This window comes from Carassius carassius, chromosome 5, assembly GCF_963082965.1.
Source record: "Carassius carassius chromosome 5, fCarCar2.1, whole genome shotgun sequence".
Taxonomy (NCBI): domain Eukaryota; kingdom Metazoa; phylum Chordata; class Actinopteri; order Cypriniformes; family Cyprinidae; genus Carassius; species Carassius carassius.
Window position 1 is genome coordinate 17,541,355 of NC_081759.1, and position 13,510 is coordinate 17,554,864.

Consider the following 13,510-nt stretch of genomic DNA (forward strand, 5'->3'; position numbering starts at 1 on the left):
ATTTGGCCTGGACCCTGAAGGAAGCATGATTGACCTGGCTCTGTGTGCCATCAAGACCACCGCTCCGGTTATTGGGAAATCACTGGCCAATCTCGTGGTGCTCAAGCGCCATCTAAGGCTAACACTAATGGAAATCCCATTCCTTGATACCCCGATCTCTCCCAAAGCCCTCTTCGGACCAATGGTCAAATGATTCACTGAGTGCTTCACAGAGGCTAAGATGTCATCCCAGGCCATGCAACACTTCCTGCCAAAGCGCTCCAACACCTCTGCTGCTCCTAGTCCCCCTAAATCTATGCAGACTTAGCAGCCTGCGAAGCCAGCATCTGATACCCCCGCCGTTCAACCTGCCAAGACTCAGCAGACAGGAGGGCACACTCAACCAGATGCTACCGTTTTCCTAAGCGCCAAGGACAACGATCAAAGGTAGCGTTGGATCCGGCCCCTCCGGCGTCTTTATGATCTGCGAGGCAGAAAGAGGTTGGGGCCAGGTCTCACTGCAGCTGGTCCACTTCACAAGCGACCTCTCTTAAGCTTTCTATCACCCTGTTCAACCCTGGGTGCAGAGAGAAATGTGTATTTGTTGCAAACTCTTGGCCTGTTTAAGCACCCAAGCAACCAATTGCTGTTACAGCAGGAAAAATAAAACACATACACTTAAAAAAAAAAACAGCAAATTTTCTCTTCTTTTTCCAATGAGTGCTGTGTCTTCGGGCAGCCAGTCACTGAAGCTAATCTAACCCCGAGCCATGTGGGAAAAAGCCTGGCAGGCCATCCCTAGAGTGTCAAAGTGGGTTGTAGTTCAGAGATGATGAATTTGCTGGCAAAGGAGCCATAGAATCGGTTCCTCCAGCTCAGACCTCCAGCTTCTTCAGGCTGTCAACCTCGTCAAGAGCATACTGCTCCACAGCCAAGTAATACCGTTCCTAGGGGTATTGTTTGACTCCACTCAAATTAGAGCATTAGTCGTTTCAGAACATGCTCTGGCCATGCGGAAACTCGCCATGGCCTCCTTCAAAAGTGCTCGCCCTCTCACAGCGTTTCAGAGGGTTCTGGGCCTTTTTTTTTTTACTTTTAATTTTTTTAAAGGGGTCATATGATGCTTTTTAAAAGATAATTTTGTGTATTTGGTGTAACAGAATATGTTGATATGCTTTAATGTTCAAAAAACACATTTTTCAAATACTGTACATTATTCTAGGTATGCCCCGCCTTTCTCAAACACGTCATTTTCACATCGTCCTTCCTTCCGACAAGCACAGTCTGCTCTGATTGGCCAACTGACCCAGTGCATTGTGATTGGCCGAACACCGCAAGCAGAATTACCTCATCTCCTAGGTTCACGAAACGGTCGTCCATAAAAAGCATTGCTTATCTGTTGTAAGTAATCTTAAAGATTCCTCAATGTATCTACTTTTGGAAGGCCAAAAAAGCACTTTTGCTTTCGCCTAGATACGCACAGCATCTCCTTGACATGACTGCTTCAACACTAACTGAGGTTACTGAAACCACCCCTTTCTTTGCGTGAAGGGGAGTGTGGCAGAGTCTTAACTTTGATAAAGAATATCACTTAGGATTTGAGACTGTAGTCTTTGCAACTTTACAGATCTTCTTCATGCACCAAGAACTTGAAACACTCCAAAGAGAAAGGAAAAAATTTTAATTGCATCATATGATCCCTTTAATGTACTATAGCTTTCAAGAAACACCTCATACATCGCTGCTCTCAAGTATAAGGAATTTTCCTTGCCATTTAATGCATAGTTCACCCAGATATGAAAATTCTGTCATTAATTACTCACCTTTATGCCATTCCAAACCTGTAAGACCTTTTGTTTATCTTCGGAACACAAATTAAGATATTTTTAAACAATTCTGAGGAATCTCTGACCTTCCCACAGACAGCAAGGATCCTAACATGATCAAGGCTCAGAAACGTAGCAAAGAAATTAAAATTATCAATGTGACATCAATAGTTTGATCTGAATTTAAACGAGGTAAACAACATATCTGTCTACATATTTTGTTTATGTATGTGATACTCTCCAAAATGGCACTATAGGGTGGTTTGGAGGAGACAAATTGTTGAAGTCTTTACTTTTGTTTTCTTTGAGGGTGAATAATTAATGACAGAATTTTCATTTTGGGTGAACTATCCTTTTAAAGCTTGCATGGATAACCCCTTTTTTTCCACTGTAAATGTCTGCAGCACATTACAACTCCATAACGGCCACTCTAGTCATACCAGCTGTATGTACGAATCACCTGAATAAATGTCTCAATGTATCACTTATGCAGTGATTTGCCGCCATCTACTGGCGATTTTAGGTGATTGTATTAATTTAAAGTATACTTTAACTTTTTTGTCCAAAATTATTTAAAATATTCAATATTCAATAGGTTTTTTTTTTATTAAACCTCAAAACATTTATGTATTTGTAACTGTAGGTGTCCTGTGTTGAACAGTCTCTGTAAATGCATCTAAATGCCACTTTTTCCAGAAATGCCAGAAAATATAGAGAGAGAATTTTTTTGTCATTATTGCATACAACTACTTCCTGATAAACTGGCAAAAAATGTCACTAAGAACAATGGAAATTGCTGCAATAAGAAATTGCTGCCCCATCTTTTTCCATATATAATAATGACCTCAGAGAGCAGATGAAGTGCAATAAATGCAATCATGTTGTCGTGAGTTCGAATGCCTCATGTTTGATAACACAATCATGTGACAGTTCTGAGGCATGATTGTACTAAATCATTTGGATGATGCACATTTGTTCAGGCATTTTACATATCTCCTTCACAGAAGAAAGTCATACACTTTTGGTATTATGATATAAGGGTGGGTTATTTGATGATTTATCCCTTTAAGAATTTGAACGAGCCCATAACGCTATGTATTAAATGGCAATGTATAAGTCTTTCCGTTTGGGCTATAGCTATATGAATGATATCTAAAATCTTGTGATTTGAGAAGAGTGGTATTCATTTTCTCAACAGTTGGCCTTGGAATTTTTTTTTCTCCCCACGGATAAAACAGACAACTAGAATCTCATTAAACTTTCATTGAATTAATGATATCTCAGATTAGAGACTTGGTTACGCAACCATGTAGAAATGGCAACCTGGCAACCAAATAGAAACATGAACTGATCACTCCCAGTGCCTTAGTATCCATGTAGCAAGTCCTTGAAACCAGGTTTGCATGGACACCACACACATTATCTTCATATTATTTTCTACTGCAAATAGTACATATGTAGAAAGTTGCTTTCTATGTTTCATTTGTAAGGAGGCAAATGTATCCAGAGCTCCCAATGTATGTTTCATTAGACTTAGAAAAGGTCAAGGAAAGATCAATTTAAAGAAGTAATGAATTGTGTGTTTGGGTTTGATGGGATTTGTGTCTCTTCCAACTGCACAGTCAGATAGTCGATAGTTTCATCTAATATAAATCCTGTTCTCTGTAAACACTTACAAAATTCCTTAAAGTTTTGCAATAACCTCGGTACATAAAACGTAATATCTGCTGGAAAAAAATACTGAAGCAGTAATGTACAATATAAAGGTATAGTCTAATCTTTTATTATTTATCTTTATGTTGATCTAAAAAAAATTGCCTTAGGAAAATTTATCAAAGCTTCATTCTTTTTCTTTTCAATACAACTACAGTTCATTCTGACTATGAAGAAATACAATTCTTTCAGCATTTTCTCACCTTCATGTCATTCCTGTCAAATCTGTATGACTTACTTCCTTCTGTGGAACACATATTATATATTGGAAAATGTTTCAAATATCAATAGGGATATTACTTAGTGTTTTGTCCATACAATGGAATTGAAATGCCACCAAAACATTATTAAAAATATATTTTGTGTTTCACAAAAGAAGGTCATACAGGTTTGAAACAACATGATGGGGCGTACATGATGACATATACATTTAAATTTTAAATTCTGTTATCCTATAAATGTACCTCTATTGTGCACTGCTTTAACTGTTTTGGAAAGTCAGTTAGAAATTAGGCATCTCCCATTTACCTCGAACAGAACTCAGAATTGACGTGTACCTTTTCCTCATTACCCATGTAACAGAAATGACACATTGCCCTCCAACACAGAGCTCAGCTTCAGTGGTGCCCTCACTGACCCCATCTCCTGTCACAGTCCATTTAAACACACTAACCTTCAGCGCTAATCACAGCACAATTAGCCATAGATGAGTGTTGTCAGATGCTCCTTCATCACCCCTCTGTATTTATAGCCCAGCAGGTAATATTGAGCAGTGAGATCAGTGAATGGCAGATAAGACTGATGGATAAAGACAGAGTTGGACAGTGACTGGTTTCATGTGAGATCACTTGTTATCCTTCAGGGTATCATTTGGTTCATGGTGTCCCAAAAACCCTTCTGTTGCACATCACGGATAAGGGAAGGTGTCTGAATTTGTGACGGGAGTGTAGTGGCATTGGCAGGATCCTGATTGAAGTTGAACATGCACTACCATTCAAAAGTTTGGGGTTGATATGATTTTTTTTTAATTTTTTTATAAAATTTTAGATTTTTTAAAAGGCTGCATTTATTTGATTAAAACATACAGTAAAACAGTAACATGGTGATATTGTTACATTTTTACAATCTATTTTAAGATATATTTTTTTTATTTAATTTATTTCTGTGATGGCCAACCTGAATTTTCAGCAGCCATTATTCCAGTCCTATGTGTCACATGATCCTTCAGATGATCCTTCCCATGATCCTTCTAATAGGCTGATTTGAAACAGTTCTTAATTTTAGCAGTGTCATGATTTTAAGATTATTTGATAAGCAGTAAGTTTTACAGAACTTAATTTATTTGAAATATATATTTTTTTGTAAAATTGTAAATGTTTTTACTATTATTTTTGATTAAAGGGATAGTTCACCCAAAAATGAAAATGTGATGTTTTTCTGCTTATAATGGAGGTGGATGGAAATCATGGCTAACATATAATAAAACTTAACTATGCCTTTATTGCCAAAGTCTGTATGTCCAGGATTACAGGTAGTTTATTAAATTGTTGGTGTTGGCAAATTGTAATCATGTACAGGTAGGGTTGGCTGATAGACATCACAGTGTTGAGCCGGCATCTCCCCCCATACCGCCTGCAATCTGCTGTGTCCCAATACCATGTTCGGAAAGAAAATGACATGTATACAGAACCCCTAAAGGGAATGAATATGAGATGGGAGGAAAATATATATGTCAATACTCTGTTTATACTATGGAGCAGCAGTACACGTTTTACAAGAGTAGATGTTTTGTCAATGGTGCTCAGGACCTGCAAATCATTTGCCATTGACCTCAATCATCTATACGTACTCTGTGGTAAGTAAAATTTTATGTACTGTAATGTAAAAGGCAGTCGTTAGCCATCATTATTTGTTTTCTGTGCCTTTCTGAATATGTATTCACACATCAGGCACTCCCCCTATCTACTAGCTCATCCCCACCGATGTCATCATCCATCGCAAAGTATCACTGTAGACATTAGTGCTGTGTTCGAATTAGGGCTGGGTAAAAAAATACATTTTTCGATTAATCGTTTTTTAAAATGTGAACTATCACCAATAAGCCAGTATTAAGTGTCCTACATTGTTCATAGGCTTATAGCCTCAATGTTACAGCAAATTTTGTAAAATTGTATGATTATTTTATATTAAAAATGAAATAACTTGATCCTGTTTGATCGAGGAATGCGACTGTTCTGACTTTTTTTCAGCATATATTTTTCATCTTGCATCAAAATTGTATTGTATTTATTCAACATAATTGTATGCATTTGAAAATGAGAGATGGGTTCTGTTTTAATGTACCCACGTGTACCTAAAATAAAAGAGTTTAATATACAGGTTTGTGGCTCTTAATTTCTTTTTATTAATTACCCACTTGTAAACTTATGTTCACTGTTCTTTTTAATAAATATAGTATTTGTATTAAATCTATATTTTATTGATATTGTGTACAGTCGTGGCCAAACGTTTTGAGAATTACATAAATATTGGAAATTGGAAAAGTTGCTGCTTAAGTTTTTATAATAGCAATTTGCATATACTCCAGAATGTTATGAAGAGTGATCAGATTAATTGCATAGTCCTTCTTTGCCATGAAAATTAACTTAATCCCAAAAAAACCTTTCCACTGCATTTCATTGCTGTCGTTAAAGGACCTGCTGAGATCAATTCAGTAATCAATTGAAGGTCAAGTCAAGAAGGGCAGCAAAGAAGCCACTTTTCTCCAAAAAAAAACATCATGGACAGATTGATCTTCTGCAAAAAGTATAGTGAATGGACTGCTGAGGACTGGGGCAAAGTCATATTCTCCGATGAAGCCCCTTTCCGATTGTTTGGGGCATCTGGAAAAGGCTTGTCTGGAGAAGAAAAGGTGAGCGCTACCATCAGTCCTATGTCATGCCAACAGTAAAGCATCCTGACACCATTCATGTGTGGGGTTGCTTCTCATCCAAGGGAGTGGGCTCACTCACAATTCTGCCCAAAAACCCAGCCATGAATAAAGAATGGTACCAAAACACCCTCCAACAGCAACTTCTTCCAACAATCCAACAACAGTTTGGTGAAGAACAATGCATTTTCCAGCACGATGGAGCACCGTGCCATAAGGCAAAAGTGATAACTAAGTGGCTCGCGGACCAGAATGTTGAAATTTTGGGTCCATGGCCTGGAAACTCCCCAGATCTTAATCCCATTGAGAACTTGTGGTCAATCCTCAAGAGGTGGGTGGACAAACAAAAACCCACTAATTCTGACAAACTCCAATAAGTGATTATGAAAGAATGGGTTGCTATCAGTCAGGATTTGGCCCAGAAGTTGATTGAGAGCATGCCCAGTCGAATTGCAGAGGTCTTGAAAAAAAAGGGCCAACACTGCAAATACTGACTCTTTGCATAAATGTCATGTAATTGTCGATAAAAGCCTTTGAAACGAATGAAGTGCTTGTAATTATATTTCAGTACATCACAGAAACAACTGAAACAAAGATCTTAAAGCAGTTTAGCAGCAAACTTTTTGAAAACTAATATTTAATTAATTCTCAAAACTTTTGACCACAACTGTAGAGCGCCCTCTCGCGGCTGTAGACGGTAATGTTTTCTCTTGGTTCATTTCTCTTGGTTCATGTCAAATTAATTTTGATAAATAAGTCGCACCTGACTATAAGTCGCAGGACCAGCCAAACTATGAAAAAAAGTGCGACTTGTAGTCCGGAAAATACGGTAAACAAAAAAGCCTAAAGTACCCTAAATAAATACACATATATTTTACCACATACCTCATTATAATCAAATAGCAAATTCTCGACAGTAAACTGCCTTGTCCTATTTATGAGGTACTGACACGGAGTTCAAATGTCCTGTGTAGACACAAACCTGTCGCGTCGTGGTGTCGTGTCTGGTGTAGACATGGTTCACTGAAAAAAGCCTTGACTTCTTGGGAATTTTTGCACAGTCAGTGGAGGCAAGCACAGCGGAGCCAGGCGAAAGTATAAATCCTGCTTTAAGCGGGCATATTAACTCCTCGTCTGCACGTGTTCTCTTTGATATGGGAATTGTTGCCACATTTCTTGTTAAAATCTTTTATTTATCATTGTCTCATTAGTATTTGGCCAGTTTAGAGAAAGCCTCACCAAACCTGACCAGCCAGGCGTTTGCGATCACCGGAACTTGAAGACACTTGTACAAACACGGATGGGTGACATGAATGGAGATGGCTTCAGATCAGCGATGTATTATTTGGTTTCCCAACAAAGTCCATCACTCAACACAAAAATCAATTTGCTGAATGCATAAACTGTATTTTCCTGCGCTCAAACCTGCCAATCTAAAGGAAATGCTGTGTATGATATTTGAAATAATTTGTTTTCTAGTCTAAATAAAACAATTTGCAAAAATTGCTCTTATTACTATTTTATACAAAACAAGTGTACGTATAGTGCGTGACGTCACGTGCCATAGACAGAGATCTGAAGCTATGGAACAATTTGCCATAATCTATCAGCATAGCTTCTTCAGTGTCTGATGGAGCTCAGACTCAAAACATGCGGCAGCTATCACCGTTTCACAGAGCACTTTAACCAGTGTGTAATGGGAAGGTGTTTGTTTGTCATAATTCAAAGAAATAAGTTTGCTGAAACATTTGTAAAAAAAAGAAAAAAAGAAAAAGTCTTTATAAAAACTGTTGAAAGATTTTTCCATGTTTTTGACAGGCCTTCAGATATAAATTCAACTCTGTTCTACATTAAATACTTCATATTTCTTTGTTTTGCCAGAAGGAACTGCTTTTCACAGATATCAGCCGCAATGTCTGCTCTAAACTTGCCGTGATATAGTGTGCTGAAATGGAGCACAAATTGCAAACAGTATGATCCAAAGCCAGTAATTCTGCTTGGCGAGTAGTCCTGTATGATGAGAAGTATCACTTCGGTTAGAGAAATAATGCTGCCAAGTGCAGAAAGCTCTCATGCAAATTAACAGGCATGCTGGGTAACGGATAGGATAGGCCCTGAAATCTCTTGCCGTCTAAATCTATACTGAGTGTGGGATTAGATTGATCTGCTCATATCTCCAGGGAGCAAAGACTGCCCAGAGGCTGGATCCTTCATGCCAATGAAACAAATAGTTTAGTTGATTTGATTAGTCAGTGCCAGATATAAAAGGGGCTGACAGTTGGAGAAGTGCTGAGCAGATTTGTCAGAGTTCACTTGTTTTTTTACAGTCTCTGAAGAATTATTGGGTTGTACAAGAGTGAATGCCCTGGGTGAGGACATCTGTCATCTGCGGGCATACTGTGTTTTTCATTTTTAAGGTTCAAAACTGGGGTTCAGTTATTTCCCTCTAGTTTAATTTTTAATCCTCAGGGATACAATACATTTAGTATTGTTCTTATAGTTATAATATATTATAAGTCTTTATCTTATGCTACTTTACTTAAAGCGGTCGAAGACCACTTATAAGTAGTAATAATAATAATAATAATAAAAATTTATCTCAAACAGCCATAAGATCAGATACCAGATCAGATGAATGTGTTATTATTGTTATATCAGTTTGATTATGTAGCACCCTCTTCCCTCTCAGTAATGATGTACTTGAGCTCTTAGGGCGGGTACTCGGGTTCAAACTTTGCAGTCTCTCGACTAATTATAAGGGAACTCTCTTAACACCCTTTAGCACACACACTATTCCCTATGTTTAGCTATAACCCTGACTTTAATGTGAATATAACTGAACACAATAAGAATATTCAGATTAACCTTCAACCCAACCAATTAGTGAAACTTGATGAAATCACTTCAAGGAAAATGATTACAATGTTTATTAAAACAAATATGAATTTAAATGAAAAATAGAAAATATAAAACAAAAGGCAGAATAAATAAACCGTAAACTACAGTTAACTGCCTCTTTTAAAATGAGCACAACTTGACAGTTAGAATATTAAATGATTCACAATCTCAGATAAATGTACTTTTAGAATTGTATGTTAATCTACAGAGGAATATAAAGTTGGCTGTTGAGTATGACTCTTTTTACAAATCAATAAATCAAATGTCTCTCAATATGGTTCTTACACGGTTTTAAATGCCAATCTATTTACATGTAGAATATATGAAACTTCCCTTTAACAGAAAAGGTACAACCCGAATTCCGGAAAAGTTTTAAATTTTAATAAAATGAAAACTAAAGGAATTTCAAGTCACATGAGCCAATATTTTATTCACAATAGGACATAGATAACGTAGCAAATGTTTAAACTGAGAAATTTTACACTTTTATCCACTTAATTAGCTCATTTAAAATTTAATGCCTGCTACAGGTCTCAAAAAAGTTGGCACGGGGGCAACAAATGGCTAAAAAAGCAAGCAGTTTTGAAAAGATTCAGCTGGGAGAACATCTAGTGATTAATTAAGTTAATTGATATCAGGTCTGTAACATGATTAGCTTTAAAAGCTTTGTCTTAGAGAAGCAGAGTCTCTCAGAAGTAAAGATGGGCAGAGGCTCTCCAATCTGTGAAAGACTGCGTAAAAAAATTGTGGAAAACTTTAAAAACAATGTTCCTCAACGTCAAATTGCAAAGGCTTTGCAAATCTCATCATCTACAGTGCATAACATCATCAAAAGATTCAGAGAAACTGGAGAAATCTCTGTGCGTAAGGGACAAGGCCGGAGACCTTTATTGGATGCCCGTGGTCTTCGGGCTCTCAGACGACACTGCATCACTTATCGGCATGATTGTGTCAATGACATTACTAAATGGGCCCAGGAATATTTTCAGAAACCACTGTCGGTAAACACAATCCGCCGTGCCATCAGCAGATGCCAACTAAAGCTCTATCATGCAAAAAGGAAGCCATATGTGAACATGGTCCAGAAGCGCCGTCGTGTCCTGTGGGCCAAGGCTCATTTAAAATGAACTATTTCAAAGTGGAATAGTGTTTTATGGTCAGACGAGTCCAGATTTGACATTCTTGTTGGAAATCACGGACGCCGTGTCCTCCGGGCTAAAGAGGAGGGAGACCTTCCAGCATGTTATCAGCGTTCAGTTCAAAAGCCAGCATCTCTGATGGTATGGGGGTGCATAAGTGCATACGGTATGGGCAGCTTGAATGTTTTGGAAGGCTCTGTGAATGCTGAAAGGTATATAAAGGTTTTAGAGCAACATATGCTTCCCTCCAAACAACGTCTATTTCAGGGAAGGCCTTGTTTATTTCAGCAGGACAATGCAAAACCACATACTGCAGCTATAACAACAGCATGGCTTCGTCGTAGAAGAGTCCGGGTGCTAACCTGGCCTGCCTGCAGTCCAGATCTTTCACCTATAGAGAACATTTGGCGCATCATTAAACGAAAAATAAGTCAAAGAAGACCACAAACTCTTCAGCAGCTGGAAATCTATATAAGGCAAGAATGGGACCAAATTCCAACAGCAAAACTCCATCAACTCATAGCCTCAATGCCCAGACGTCTTCAAACTGTTTTGAAAAGAAAAGGAGATGCTACACCATGGTAAACATGCCCCGTCCCAACTATTTTGAGACCTGTAGCAGAAATCAAAATTGAAATGAGCTCATTTTGTGCATAAAATTGTAAACTTTCTCAGTTTAAACATTTGCTATGTTATCTATGTTCTATTGTGAATAAAATATTGGCTCATGTGATTTGAAAGTCTTTTAGTTTTCACTTTATTAAAATTTAAAAAACGTCCCAACTTTTCCGGAATTCGGGTTGTATAATAATAAATCAAACCCCTCGTAGGAAATAAAACAGCAGTTATGATTTGACAGATAAACACATTAACTCACGTGGGCCCCCACACACACACACATAGAATCACGCTCACCCCTCGTTGCAGGCCTGTAACCGTTGCTCGCGTGCGTTGTGGCCACAAAACAAAAAGATAATTGGCCGCTTCACTCCGAAGAGCCAAATAAATATTAAACTGGGATACCTTAACCGTGGTGAAGAGTCCTCCCTTGCTAGGAAACTTTAATCCCTCGGTTCTCGCTGATATGCACGTCCTGGTTATCCTCGAAATCCCTCGTTGCCAGGGGAACCCTGAATCTCTCGGTAATTCAGGGCGCTACCCGGATGTCCAATCGCTAAGCTTCTCCTTATCACCGTTATTCACGTGGATATTAAAAGTTCACTTTAGTATTCAGCTACTAAGAAATAAAATCAACCAATCCTATTCGGATTAATCGCGATTCTCTCACACATACAACGGCGCGCTTCAACACACACCTGATCCATTCGCTTCCTCTCTTCTTCTCCCCCTTTTTCCCCCTCTACTCTCAAGAACCAATCAAACTTCACATCACGTAGATATCAGGCGGGCTTATCCAATTATTCACCAACGAATAACGGACAAACACTAACTTGTTAGTAAAACCCACGTTTTGCACATGTACATTACAACCAAACTATAACACAAACGATGCTCTTAAAGTGGTAGATGCCCATATACACATACTAAAGAACTATGAATTCGGTACCCAAGAAACTTAATTATTAAGGGTCCTAAATACTTTTTATTTAACTTTGAGGGGAATATACCTGGGTTACACTCTCCCCCCCTTAAAATTCTCATGTCCCCATGAGATTACAGGGAAATTCAAACTCAAGTCTGTATTGTGGCCATTAAAGCTGAATTAGAGTTTACTTTGTTACACTTAGCACACTGGGACAGTGGAACATTGAAAGAAGTGTGCGATTGAATCGCTCAGGTTGAGGGTCACCCTGCGGATGGTAAGGTGAGGTACGAGATTTTCGGATCCCCAACATCCCCAGAAGCTCTTTAATGAGACGGCTCTCAAAGTCTCGGCCTTGATCAGAATGTATTCTTGCTGGCAATCCATAGTGGACAAAAAATTTCTTGCACAGAACCTTGGCCACGGTCACAGCTCTTTGATCCTTTGTAGGGAAGGCTTGAGCATAATGTGTAAAATGATCTGTTAGGACCAGTACCTTTGCAATCCCTTTTGAATCAGGTTCTATGGAGAAGAAATCCATACATACAAGATCCAAAGGCCCACTGCTAGTGATGCGATTCAGTGGGGATGACATCTGTGGCAAAGTTTTCCTGACCACACACTTTCCACAAGTCTTCACATACCGCTCAATGTCCTGGTGCATTTTAGGCCAGTAGAAAATATCTCTTAGCAGTTCAAATGTACGCTCAACCCCCAAGTGACCTGAATCATCATGCAAGGATTTCATTACCTGAAGATGGAACTTCTCAGGTAAAACCATTTGCCATCTTTCTTTTCCATCTTGATCAGTGGTTACTCTATATAGAAGATTTTCTCTGATGGTTAATTTTTTGCTTTGTCGTTGTAATAGTGCCACAGTTGGATTTGAGCTTTTTGGCATGGTAAGCACCTTGTTTGAAGCCACTTCGTTTTTTACTGGAGCAATGATGGGGTCTTGGTCCTGAGCTGACCTCAGATCTTCATTTGTCCACCACTCCATTTGACCAGTTTCAATCTGGGCAGGACAAGCATACATTGTTGGAATACTTTGTGGAGATACACAGAGTTGGTCTATCAACCTTGAAGGAGACTCACCCCCTAAATATGAGCTGGTTAGTTGACATACAGCCTTCACTGCTGTTTGTGGTATTTCTGCCCACTCTTCAGACTCCATGCTGGAAGGATATCGAGACAGTACGTCCGCATCCACATTTTGTTTTCCTGGCTTGTACTGTAAGCTAAAATCATAAGTAGCTAATGCAGCAAGCCATCATTTTCCAGTGGCATTCAACTTGGCACTGGTCAAGATGTAAGTGAGTGGATTTATCAGTTCTCACAACAAACTTGACGCCATACAAGTAGTCATGGAACTTATCAACTACTGCCCACTTGAGAGCCAGGAACTCAAGTTGGTTTGTGGGATAACGCTGCTCGGTAGAACTCAACTTTCGGCTTGCATAAGCCACTGGACGCAACCCCTCCG

At 38.7% G+C, this 13,510-nt stretch overlaps 1 protein-coding gene across 1 annotated transcript in view; it reads left to right on the forward strand.

Moving 5' to 3' along the window:
• LOC132140882 (rab effector Noc2-like) overlaps window positions 1-13,510 on the forward strand; it is a 140,712-nt gene that overhangs the window by 40,394 nt on the left and 86,808 nt on the right. The window lies entirely within an intron of this gene.